Source organism: Varroa jacobsoni, unplaced genomic scaffold (assembly GCF_002532875.2).
Source record: "Varroa jacobsoni isolate VJ856 unplaced genomic scaffold, vjacob_1.0 contig05029, whole genome shotgun sequence".
In the NCBI taxonomy this organism is placed as follows: Eukaryota; Metazoa; Arthropoda; class Arachnida; order Mesostigmata; family Varroidae; genus Varroa; species Varroa jacobsoni.
In genome coordinates this window covers 1-11,140 of record NW_019215416.1, presented here as the reverse complement: position 1 = coordinate 11,140, position 11,140 = coordinate 1, and the positions used below count along the sequence as shown (strand labels likewise).

Genomic DNA, 11,140 nt, shown 5'->3' with positions numbered 1-11,140 from the left:
ACAACAATATTGCGGGCTTGTATGAATAGAAGAAAGTTAGTAGTCTTCTTGAGTATCATCGTAATTAACACCATCAATATTTGTTTGTCCAATGAATATTAACCGGCCACGAATTCAAACTACTATTATTAGAGAACTAAGTATAAGAGACAAGAGGAGTCGAGTAAAATAAATACAAACTAACAGAAGCCCCAAGCGCTTTTTTTTTTGTTAATGATTCTTTGTTTTTGAAGCGTGAGTTAACGCACTTCAACTATAACATGTGTTCCTTCAAAGTTCAGATCGGTTATGTAATGCAACTGGCAACAAACTAGCTGAGTTTTTCAGATCACTAGGACTGCTATGGTTAGGTAATGGCGTAGTGTAGGAAACCAATGCGGATCTCTCGAAAGATACGTCGCTACGTGATAACCGTGAGCATAACTGGACCAAATTTTAACGTTCGCACGAATGCTACCATCGCACCCCAGAAAAAATCCCAGAAAAATTCAGCATAACCCGTCTGAGGTAATGTCTGGCCGCATAAACCTTCGATAATAAAAAAAGAAACACTGTTCTGGTTGGTTGATGTATTTATCGACGCGATGGTCGAATTCAGTTAAACCGTACTATTAATATATTCACCATCGACGATCATGATTCGGGGCTCCACTGACTGGCGTAGCTATGTGCATACATATATAGCACAAACACCTGGAACGATACACGTAGATGATATACATACACCCAGAATATGTTCTCAATTTAACACCTCGTCTAGCAATCATACGGTAAATATGCCAATTACCAGCAATAGATGCCTGAACAACCAAAATAATACAAAATACAATTAGTTATTATTAAAGAATACATATGAGAGATTGAAGGGTAGAGAAGCATTGGCCATCTTAGACTAGAATGGGCTGCGAAGCAGAGGGTGCGTTAATCAAAATAATGGGCCAGTATAAATAGGTCAATGGAAACGATTTACAGAACGCACACAAATCAGATAATTATGCTGAAATCTGGAAACTTTATTCAACAAACAGTTTTACAATTATATGTATGTAGTAAAGAAGCAGGTTTACATTAGATGAAACATCTGTCTCAGCTGTAAACCTATTTTTTAACATTTTGCGTACGTCTAAGTGTAGGCCTATTTTTATTATTTCAACCCAGAATACACGACAACAAAGGTCCGCAGTATAAATTAAGCCCAATTGTAAAATTATCTGTGTTCCTCCATTCGATGAACGCTTCGGTTCCCTAAAACAGCTTCCCGCGGACTACGTTGTTAAATACACATCGCGAAATGATCATCAGATGGCGTTTTCTATTGAGAAATATCTTTTTTAGGCGGCTCAAGTTAGTCTTTTTCTTATAGCGTAATATTTCGATGTCTAACTCCTATAGCTAGCGACATCTTATATAAATAACAATGTTATACCGTTAACCGTGCGCCACTTCTGTTCACTTTTCCAGTTTGAATAACTGAGCTCACTTTATGTTTGCGGTCCGATTTAATGAAATGCATACTGAAATGATGCTATGGGTTAGAATTTTATGGCTACACTAGAGCGGTAACACGAAACATGAAAGAAATATATCTTTAAGAGTCGAGGGAAAAAAAAAAAAACAGTTCACTAATGTATAAATTGCTGGAGTGACTACTAACCTAGATGTTTGTATTTGTCTTGGCACCTATCAGCATCGGTCAGCTATAGCTTAGATGGTATTCAGCCATCCATAAGTAGAAGTAATAACAGACTGAATTATACGGCTTGCACATCAGCACAGCCTACCTTCAACCCATCCTAATTGTAATGTGCATGTCTACATCTTCCGCTTCTTTCTAGCTTAGGTATTCTAAAATAACTGCCTCCGAAAGTGTCGCTACGATGCGCTAAATTACAATCTGCAATTCCAAGATGCCTTTATCGTCTGGCCTCGGCCATCGACAGCTGCACATTCTAACTCGTATCGCCGAGGCCTCTAAATACGACTTCACAGCTCTCGTCTACCGCGTATCGATGCTAAAATCAGATGACTAATGATAAGCGTAATCTCCCTGTTACAACAATAACAATAATAGCAACAGCTAAAACATGACACAATAAAGGCATATTTGCCGTATGAATTGCCTATTTTATGACAAATTGCCGATCGCGATTTTTTTTCCAAAGTATTTTAATAATTTTTATGTTGAATTTTCATATTACGGCACAACCGATAAGTCTGATCACTACTGACAAGTTGCGCTTCACAATAATTTTTCATTTCTAGAACAGAAAAGGAGTCGAACCAAGACGAGCACAAGGTTGCGGTAACGCTCGATTACTTTATGGCTAAGTAGGATAATCGATATATGATGCCGATCATTTACTAAGTCGTGTTTGCGCATAAAGGGGCAGGTAAGATTCATCGGCTTTATTCAGCTTACGTCTTGATTTACACATTGTTGAATCAGTGATGTGACCCAATATGTATCTGACACTTCGGTAATGATCGGTAGCCATACACGTGCTTCTTTTTGCTTTTTTTTTTTTATTAAATAGTTACTCCTATAACATCCCATTAGTTAGTTGGCCTGTCTATGCAATGTTCATCTTGAATCGCTTTAACAGCTGTGAGGATTCGCCGGCTACGTTGAATCAGAGGGTTCAACTGAGGGAAATAGCGTCTGCTCATTGGTGCGATTTATCCAAAATAACCATAAATGAAATTAAAAGCTGTATGCGTGCGGTCGTTCGTCTGCTGTTAACATAATAAACATTCTCCACTGCTTAGACAGTAAGAGAATGTTATTGCTACATTAGCAGACGAACATCGGGTAAATTTGCCATGAGAGAGAACACTTAGAATAATCTCTTATATTATCATATAGGTATGATATTATAGGTGGCTTTTTTGCTTAATTTAATCATTTCAAGATTACTGACAACTACCTCCGTCGCTGTTCTACATCGAGGATGGAGAATGCAAATAAGCTCATGCACAAACGCCAGCATCTTTCTTATTAACGCGGACAGACCTACTACAAACAGACCGTATCGTCAAGAAAAATAATTCAACGGACTGTTGTGATCAAAGCACGCTGTAACAAGACAACTGAAATGTGCCACGTGAAATTACGGTATTGATAGGATTATATTAGACAGAGTTTAGGATAGGCTGTTATGTTTATAAGGCACAAGTGACTTTTTATACCAAAACAAGTCTCTTCTTCAAGGAAAAACAGATTTCGAAGTTGTATGTACATATATAATACTTTTACAGCACAAGATAGAACGATCTGGTATTGTTATTGGCAAAAATAGAAATTCGAAAGGAGGGAGGGTAATACATTGGAATTTGTATATAGGCGATTAGCGTACGGGATGTACATGTATGTAGCGACATTCTAAGAACACTTCTCTGACGAACCACGTTTTCGTCTCGTAAGTGCACGATGAAGTTGGCCATTGCAACCGCATACATCGTGCTCAAGTACCCTGGGCCAATCGCCGGTCAGCGGTATGCTCTTATGGGTCACCCGTATCACGTAATATCTGGGATGTCGAAAGTCGATTCGACCCGAACTAACATATTGAGCTGATGACAGTGGATTCACACTGACTTGACTAACAGCGAACCCGGAATAGAATCCAAGAACCCAGTCGATGCCCAGCAGGTGCGCTTTTCAGAATGCGGACGCCCCTCGTTGCAAAACATAAACCGCAATTGCAAAAGATTAATTCTGTTCTCTGTACATTCTTCTCGCCTAGACCACCTATATCAATTGGAACTATTACACTCTGCTTTTCTTAGGGATGTCCATACGGTCACTCAGTCAGTGTGAGGACAAACGTCCTAATTAATACAGATCAAATGAACTGAGCAAACTGTCGTTGCTAATCACTCGTATAGAGAGTCCATTAGAAAATCGGTATTGTAGAAATTTTGTGGATATCTGGTGACGACATGCTTCAATGATGAATAACAAGTAAGATCGACTGATTGATACTATTTCAAAATCGACGCTTAAATGAGTGTCTCCAGAGTAACGTCCCATAACACGGCAAAAATAACAGAACAATGGAAAAACTTGATGGAATAGTGCTGCGTACAATAAAATTTATTTTCATTTGAAGGCCTTAGAACTCTAGTCCCTTCAATGGGAAGAGCACATTGCTTTCGTGTTATGTTCACTATTCGGCCTGACATGATTACAGCCAGCTAGCTTTATTAGCAACCTACAACTATAATAAAGTTTCCATTTGTAAGTTTGTATCGATTAGGAGGATCTAAAGCACATGACAACGGTGAACAGTTTGCACGTAAGGTGATTCTTAATACAACTTCCGTTCACGTTTGGTCTGATTGCATCGACGACTCCACGGTAAATACGGCATTTTTTTGAAGAAAATAACTATTTATTGCTCATCATGATATGATAAACGTAGAAGAACGTCGTCCCAATATTAGAACTGCGCGGTCGCGCTAATCAGAGTCGTCTCCCTTCTGCTACATTTAACAGTTGACACTAATTGTTATGATTATAATCGAGCATGATTTTTCACGAGCATACTTTTACGTTTTCGCTTTCATCAATAAACCCTTAAATATAGACAGCCATCTGGAACATGTCGTCGTTTCAAGTCCCACCAAAAACGCGTACTCTATGTGAAGGAACAATGAAAAGATCTATTATCATTGTTATAGGTTATCTGAAAATAGTTTCGATACTCAAAATTATATAAAGGTTTTCTATAAAGGTGGGAAAGGCAGAAGGACAAAAGCGTCTGAACGGAAAGGATAGGTTAGTTTCATCAATGCTATTTCACATTGACGGGGAACAATTTTCGGCAGTCTTGAGTTTGTTCAGCTTCTTCGACATGTCTCTTTGATCTTTTCCCTGTTTGTCACCAGTTGTGCATACGCTTGCATCTCGCTTTTCTCTGAGATCTGTCGATTTTACTTGCCGTCGATCACAATTGCGCACCGGCCTGCTGTTATCAGAAGTCTACGATATCGATGATATTCACTCAGAAACCGATGCACAGTAAGGATCAGTTGGTGTTGATTTAAAGAGGTACTTCCATTTATGTCGGATTCGGGAATTAAAGCAAGGACACCTCGTCCCGCACGGTACAAGAGGAGCGCTAAGGAATAAAAAGTAATGTAATTTGTACCCTGATTAGCCTTACTGCAACCCTCTCCGCACCGTTTATTGATGATGATTATGATTGTGGGAGTGGTAAAAGAGCGTGACACAATATATGTTGTTCATATTGCCGTTTACAAATTTGACCCGGTCATTGACAAGTAACATAAGTGAGTCGTATGCCGGCAAGAACGGAAATGTTTTTTATTATTTGAGCGATGTTAAATTATATCATAGCGCATAACTACCATGGTGTATGATTCTACAGTACATAAGAACAGAATAGAGTCTGACAAGAAAATCGATCTCCGAGTAATAATTGTAATTACTTGCAACATTAATTTTACTTCGAATGCTATCTAATACTGCTATGCTTCCTGTCGTTTACTTTGGACGCCGCTAAACATTGCTTTTGAAGCTAAAAGATCACTTAGTTGATGCGGACTGTTAGAAAAACCTCAAAGCTGCCCTCGAAACTTTTGCCCGGGTTATTTGAATAACACTTACTCGAGCCTAGCACATCACCTGAGAAGGTACTTCGTTGCTTTAGACTGTAGGGTGTAATAGGTTGTGAGACATATTCACAGCATCCTATCACTAACTACCGCAAAAATAAGGATGTTTTTATTATCAGTGAAAAAGCTCACGAGAATAGGTTATCGTAACGAATCGTGTAACCCCGCATTCAGACGACTTGAACTCATTAACAGTCACTATAACCTCTAGTCCAATTCAAATATACCATTGTTTTTTGTTAAGCGGAAGTTCACGGTGGAAAGGGTGCAGTGTGTGACATAAGACTGTACTAAATAAAGCAATGTGTATGGCCAGTTAAGGGGAACGCTACGTTTGTACATCGATTCGGATGTGCATTTCCGTACATGAACGTCCTTACATTAGAACTGTTGTAAGTAAAACTAGCCCGTGTTCAAAGCAATGACCTGTATAGGCTTTGGTGATTTTAAAGTCGCATGATTTCGAGTATCAGTTTTAACACATGGCTTGCTACAGGTTCGATACAGGGTTCCGTTAAGGGCAAAGCATTGTATGACAGATGGCGCGTAAAGCTTGCCAAACGCTTTGACTATCTCGACTAATACTCAATGCATAGGCGAATAGACAGGTGTGCATTGGTGCGCAGTTGATTAAAACAAACTAGTTTCTATAAAAGGCTTGGTTTTATTTTTGGCCCTGATGTATTTTGATCTGAGTGAATGTATTACCCCACAACTGTTACTATACCGCACTATAACCTATTGTGAAATTGTACGCAGTCGCGAAGGAAAGGGTAAGTTCAACGATGTCACACATTTATTGACACACACTTCTTTCCATGTGCAGGCTCACATTAGGGGGATTTCGGCCCCGCGTAGTTCGCCTCGAAGGTATTATCTTAAGCATACTGTCACGCCTTGACCATGTACACAAGAAGTATAGTCATGTCTCTTGATGCAGTCGTACCTCATCCACCACTCGTGGATGACTGACTGACTGACTGACTGACTGACTGATCGACCGACTGGCGAATCTGTCCCCTGCTACCACACAGCTGGCCCACAACAAGTTTTCTTCCACCGCTAAATTTGGCGGTGCGCATATCTATACGGTCATCTAAAACAGCAAGCTAAAACATGACGTCGTGCCCAGCACGTCAAAAATTAAGTGACGACAAAAAACTATTTCCAAGTAACTCGCTTAACTGGATTAGCACAACGCCAGATCGCTATGAGAAAATCGCTGCTCAGTCAAATCGTCAGCTGTCACATTTGCATCGTCAAGCGTCCAGTTTCAGATTGAGGATGTTCATCATTTTACATAGCAGTTGGCTGATTCAGCGTGGGCGACACATAGCATCGTAACAGCCTTTTGTCATATTGCACCTGGTCACCACGTACGTACATACATCAAGCGTAAATATACACTGGCACAGGATGGGGTGTAAGTGACAATTGACGGTTCCATAAAATGATTTAACTTTATTAGCAACAAGTAGAGGGAAGGAGCTCGTGATTCTAGAAGCATATTCATTAGCAGCACGTTGACATTTTACGTATGCCGTGATCATCACGACGGAGACGTGCTGGTCTCTGTCTGAAATTTGTGGGCAGAAGTACATACATGGCGTTCTCATTGTCCTACGAACACATCAGTGAAACGGAATAGATTTCACCGAGTGACACGTGTAGGAACAAGAGATAACGGAGTCATAGTAGGTAGTTGATATAGCTATTGTTGTCGACGACGAGCATTGTACGTTTTTTTTGCTAGATAAATCTACTAAAACACACCAGATTTCACTTTCAAATAGGTTATCGGATTAAAAAAATGTGCAAATCGCAAAAAGAACAAGAAAAATACTTCTTAATACAAATCTCATTTATTGGCTAGCATTTTCAAAATCATCGTTCACGAACTAAAACGTTCGCAGTATGGGCTGATGAACGAGGTGTCGCCTCTCCTATCCTTTTCATGATTGTTCAAATATCGATTTAAAAATTCTGTTTTTGTTACGGACTTCTTCTTTTTCTGATAAAACCCTTCACCACCTGATAGCCGCACGCAGCTAGACGCTGACAAAAACCGTGTCTGCTTATATCCGATTACTAAGTGAAGAAAAAACCTGCGTCATTTTGTGGCCCGTAATTTGAAAATTTCAATTATGTAGATAAAAGTAGTAATGAGAAAGTAATCTCTTAGCTAACTCGGGAGTGAAATGCAGCTGCTCTTTGAACTCCATTTCTTCTTTAAACACCGCAGTGTCTTAAGCGTGATTCGAAATAACGAAATACATTCAACATCGTTGTAAAATTACTATGGTCTTCAGTACTGTGCCTCACGGGATGGGCCCACATCATGGATCAGGAACCCCCTCTACCATAGAAAATGAATTAGGAATTCACTCATGCTCCCTCAACGAAAGACAAACTTTTCCGTGACACTTTCATTTGCTGTGCCTTGTGAATTGGCTACCTGCTGGAATCCATTACTAAGTAGTGGACATTCCCACAATCCGCCTGCACGCAGATGTTACGATGATATTATTTAATTCTCCGGGGTAAAACTATTGCAAGCGTAATTTGGCGAAACGTCGCTTCAGTATATAACATAAAAGTGTTAGTATCCCTACATGTACAAGAATTGTTTTATATAAAAGCAAACATGATAAAATTTAGAATGGCTATCATCTATCAACGTTGAACTTCTTGGTGAAACTCTTATCCCGAAGGTGTGCAATAATGCCGACGAATAGTCATCGAACTACATTAGCGCAGAAACATATCTACCTTGACCTTTTGGGTGCCACTACATTTAGTAGTTGCCGGACGTTAGGCACAATTATGTCGGCGGCAATATGGCGAGGCCCCGTATCGTTTGATTCAATTAATTATTTTCTGCCTGTGTATATTTTTCCATTATAAGTTTGGAAATTTCATTATATATCTGGAAAGCAACAGTCTGAGCGTGACACAACAACGGGTATCTGTATAGTAAACAATTCCGATGATTTTCTAAAAAATCAACGTCGCTAATCGTGACCGACTTGTGGCGTACAACCGATGTCCGTTCAATGAGCAATAACAACAACAAATATAGCTGCTTCAGCGACGACTTTGACTAGCGTTGTTAACAATAACAGGAGCAAACACAGCTACCGGCTCCATGTTGCCGGCCATCAGGAACGTGACTTTGATACCGAGCGAAGAAGGGAAGCAAAGCAAGACGACAGGACGCCCGCTGGCGTATCGATCCCGTTAGCCTATCTTAATACGAGTAGTGGTTATTCTACTATCTTTTCATCGTAAAATAATGCAATGTGCTGTATCTCTGTATGAGACATTTGTTAATCGAAACGCGCTTTTAGTAAAGGTACAATTCAGCAGATGTACACAGACGCTGTACTTGTAGTTGTTGCTGAAGCCCTGCCTGAACACCACACGATGCTTTCTTATGCCTCGTTGTCGGCCGTTTGCATGGATATGGCTAATGCGTGAACGCGCACGTGGAGAACATTAAACCAGCGTAGCGCTGTTGTACAAAGAAAAGTCATTTTATTACTTGATTGTGCTTTCGGTGGATCCGACAACGGGAGTCGGCTCATGCCTTTTCGTTAGCGCTCTGGCTACTTGTCACCGCTGACCTGACGGGCACAATGCACGCAGAGGTTGAATTACCTTTATTCTTATCCGTATCGTTAATACGATGCTGACAGACACAGTACCGCTCGAACTGACAACAGCACAACGTTGTAATACATCGATGTGGCCATCCACCGATGCCTACCGTCGCTCTAGATCTGCAGCGAAAGTTCTAAGTGATTCGGCCTTATAAAACAGGATCGCTATAAAGTGCCCGCGACTTACGGACGCTCATGCGCTTGATCTGCCTTGAAAGACCCACCAGGTGAGTGGCTTAGAACAGCTTTCATATCGGCTTTAAGTTCTTAAAGTTCGTCACTACTCTGGCTGGGCTGGCCGTTGCTTCTGCACACCGTTTTGCTCCCCAGCCTAGAGCTATGAACCCCGACTCCATATCAGTACAGCTATGTCAAAGGTATTGTTCTGGCCGTATGACAGGAGCTGCACCCTGACGCTGGCTTATCGCCGTCCCATCAAAGGGCTGTGAGCTGTTGGACCAACGAGAACAGACTGCACGCCAATGTCATCACTAATAAACTCAGAAATAGTCGTTCCACTCGCAAAAAAAGACTCATCAAAACGTGTTGTTATTAAATTGTCTGCTCATGCTCTGTGCTCTCTCATCATCGAGGGAACTAACCGTTCTTCCGTTACCTTCTTTCAATCATTCTGACCAGCGCCATCCCTATACCACTTTTACGTGTCCTTTACTTACCAGTCACCAGCTTTTTGTTTCTTCAAAGAGCTCTTTTTTGTTCATTCGCAAATAAAAATACGTTAAGTTTAGATTATTAGAAATACATTAAACTGCTATGGTTGATAATAAGGTATATATTTTCCCTGTTTTTTTTCGGTATTTTTTTAAAAGAAAACTATATATTACAAACATCCGTCGGGTCAGTGACTAACCATTTTGGACCATGATGATCAAAACAGTACTACAATTTCGAAGTTGCAAATCATTTTCTAATTAGGATCAAGCGATACCTTTCAAAGGGAACTTTTAAAAATTCATTCTGTTACGTTAAGACACTAAACAAAGATTACACTGTTTGCTGTATTAATTTTAGGTATACTAGAACACTTACTGCGTGCCTTTGAAAAGAGATAACGCGTTTTAGAAAAATATGACAACTTCATAATCCAATTACATGTTATGGCCCATAGCTAAGTTAACCAGGGTGAGTCGCGTGAAGCCTTATCTGTAAATTTGTTCATATCTATTTTTTCGAATGTGTCATCTGTTGTCGCTAGGACCGATGGTCGGTAATATAGCTATTACCTATTTAAATTTGTAGCTCGACTGAGGTATAGCAAGTTTAGCTTTGCAGAAAAACACGTGACATCACTCAATGAGAAGGGCTGGTGCGCCATTATCGAAGACTGTTGTTGTAGAAATAGCTTAACATCTCGATCATCATATTACCTTATACTCATTTATATAATAATTGACGCATATTTAGCTATTATTACCATTACTATACATTCCAATCGAAAATACTTGCGGCTTCGTGTACAAACAGGGGAACGCAAAAATCTATTATATAATTTTTCATCATCAGAATATAGGTTAGCACAGACCGACAATAGCTACAGTAGCGCTGTATTTTTATTTGTTTGTTTCTAATATTCAGTTAATTCTAATACAAAGTGTAACGGTACTAATTTCGAAATGTATGAAATTATCTTAAGCCGCAAACAAAACATTGACCCAATGAAACGCATTTAAGCGCTAAATTTGATGCGTTTCTGGTTTTCAAAGGTCCATGCTTGTTTCCATTATGTCTGGTCTAGTTGACTCGTCCCGAACACATATATCGTTGTCCTGGTAAGACCTACCGCGCATCAACATTTCGTCTTAACTGTCTATAGAGAATTGTTG

The 11,140-nt window shown here is 39.9% G+C and overlaps 1 long non-coding RNA gene across 1 annotated transcript; it reads right to left on the bottom strand.

Moving 5' to 3' along the window:
• Positions 1-554: 554 nt before the first annotated feature.
• On the bottom strand, positions 555-1,977 carry LOC147751767 (uncharacterized). Its single transcript, XR_015315956.1, has 2 exons — positions 1,655-1,977; positions 555-693 (listed from the first exon to the last, which is right to left on the bottom strand). It is a non-coding gene; the product is annotated as an uncharacterized LOC147751767 (long non-coding RNA).
• Between the last annotated feature and the right edge of the window lie 9,163 nt (positions 1,978-11,140).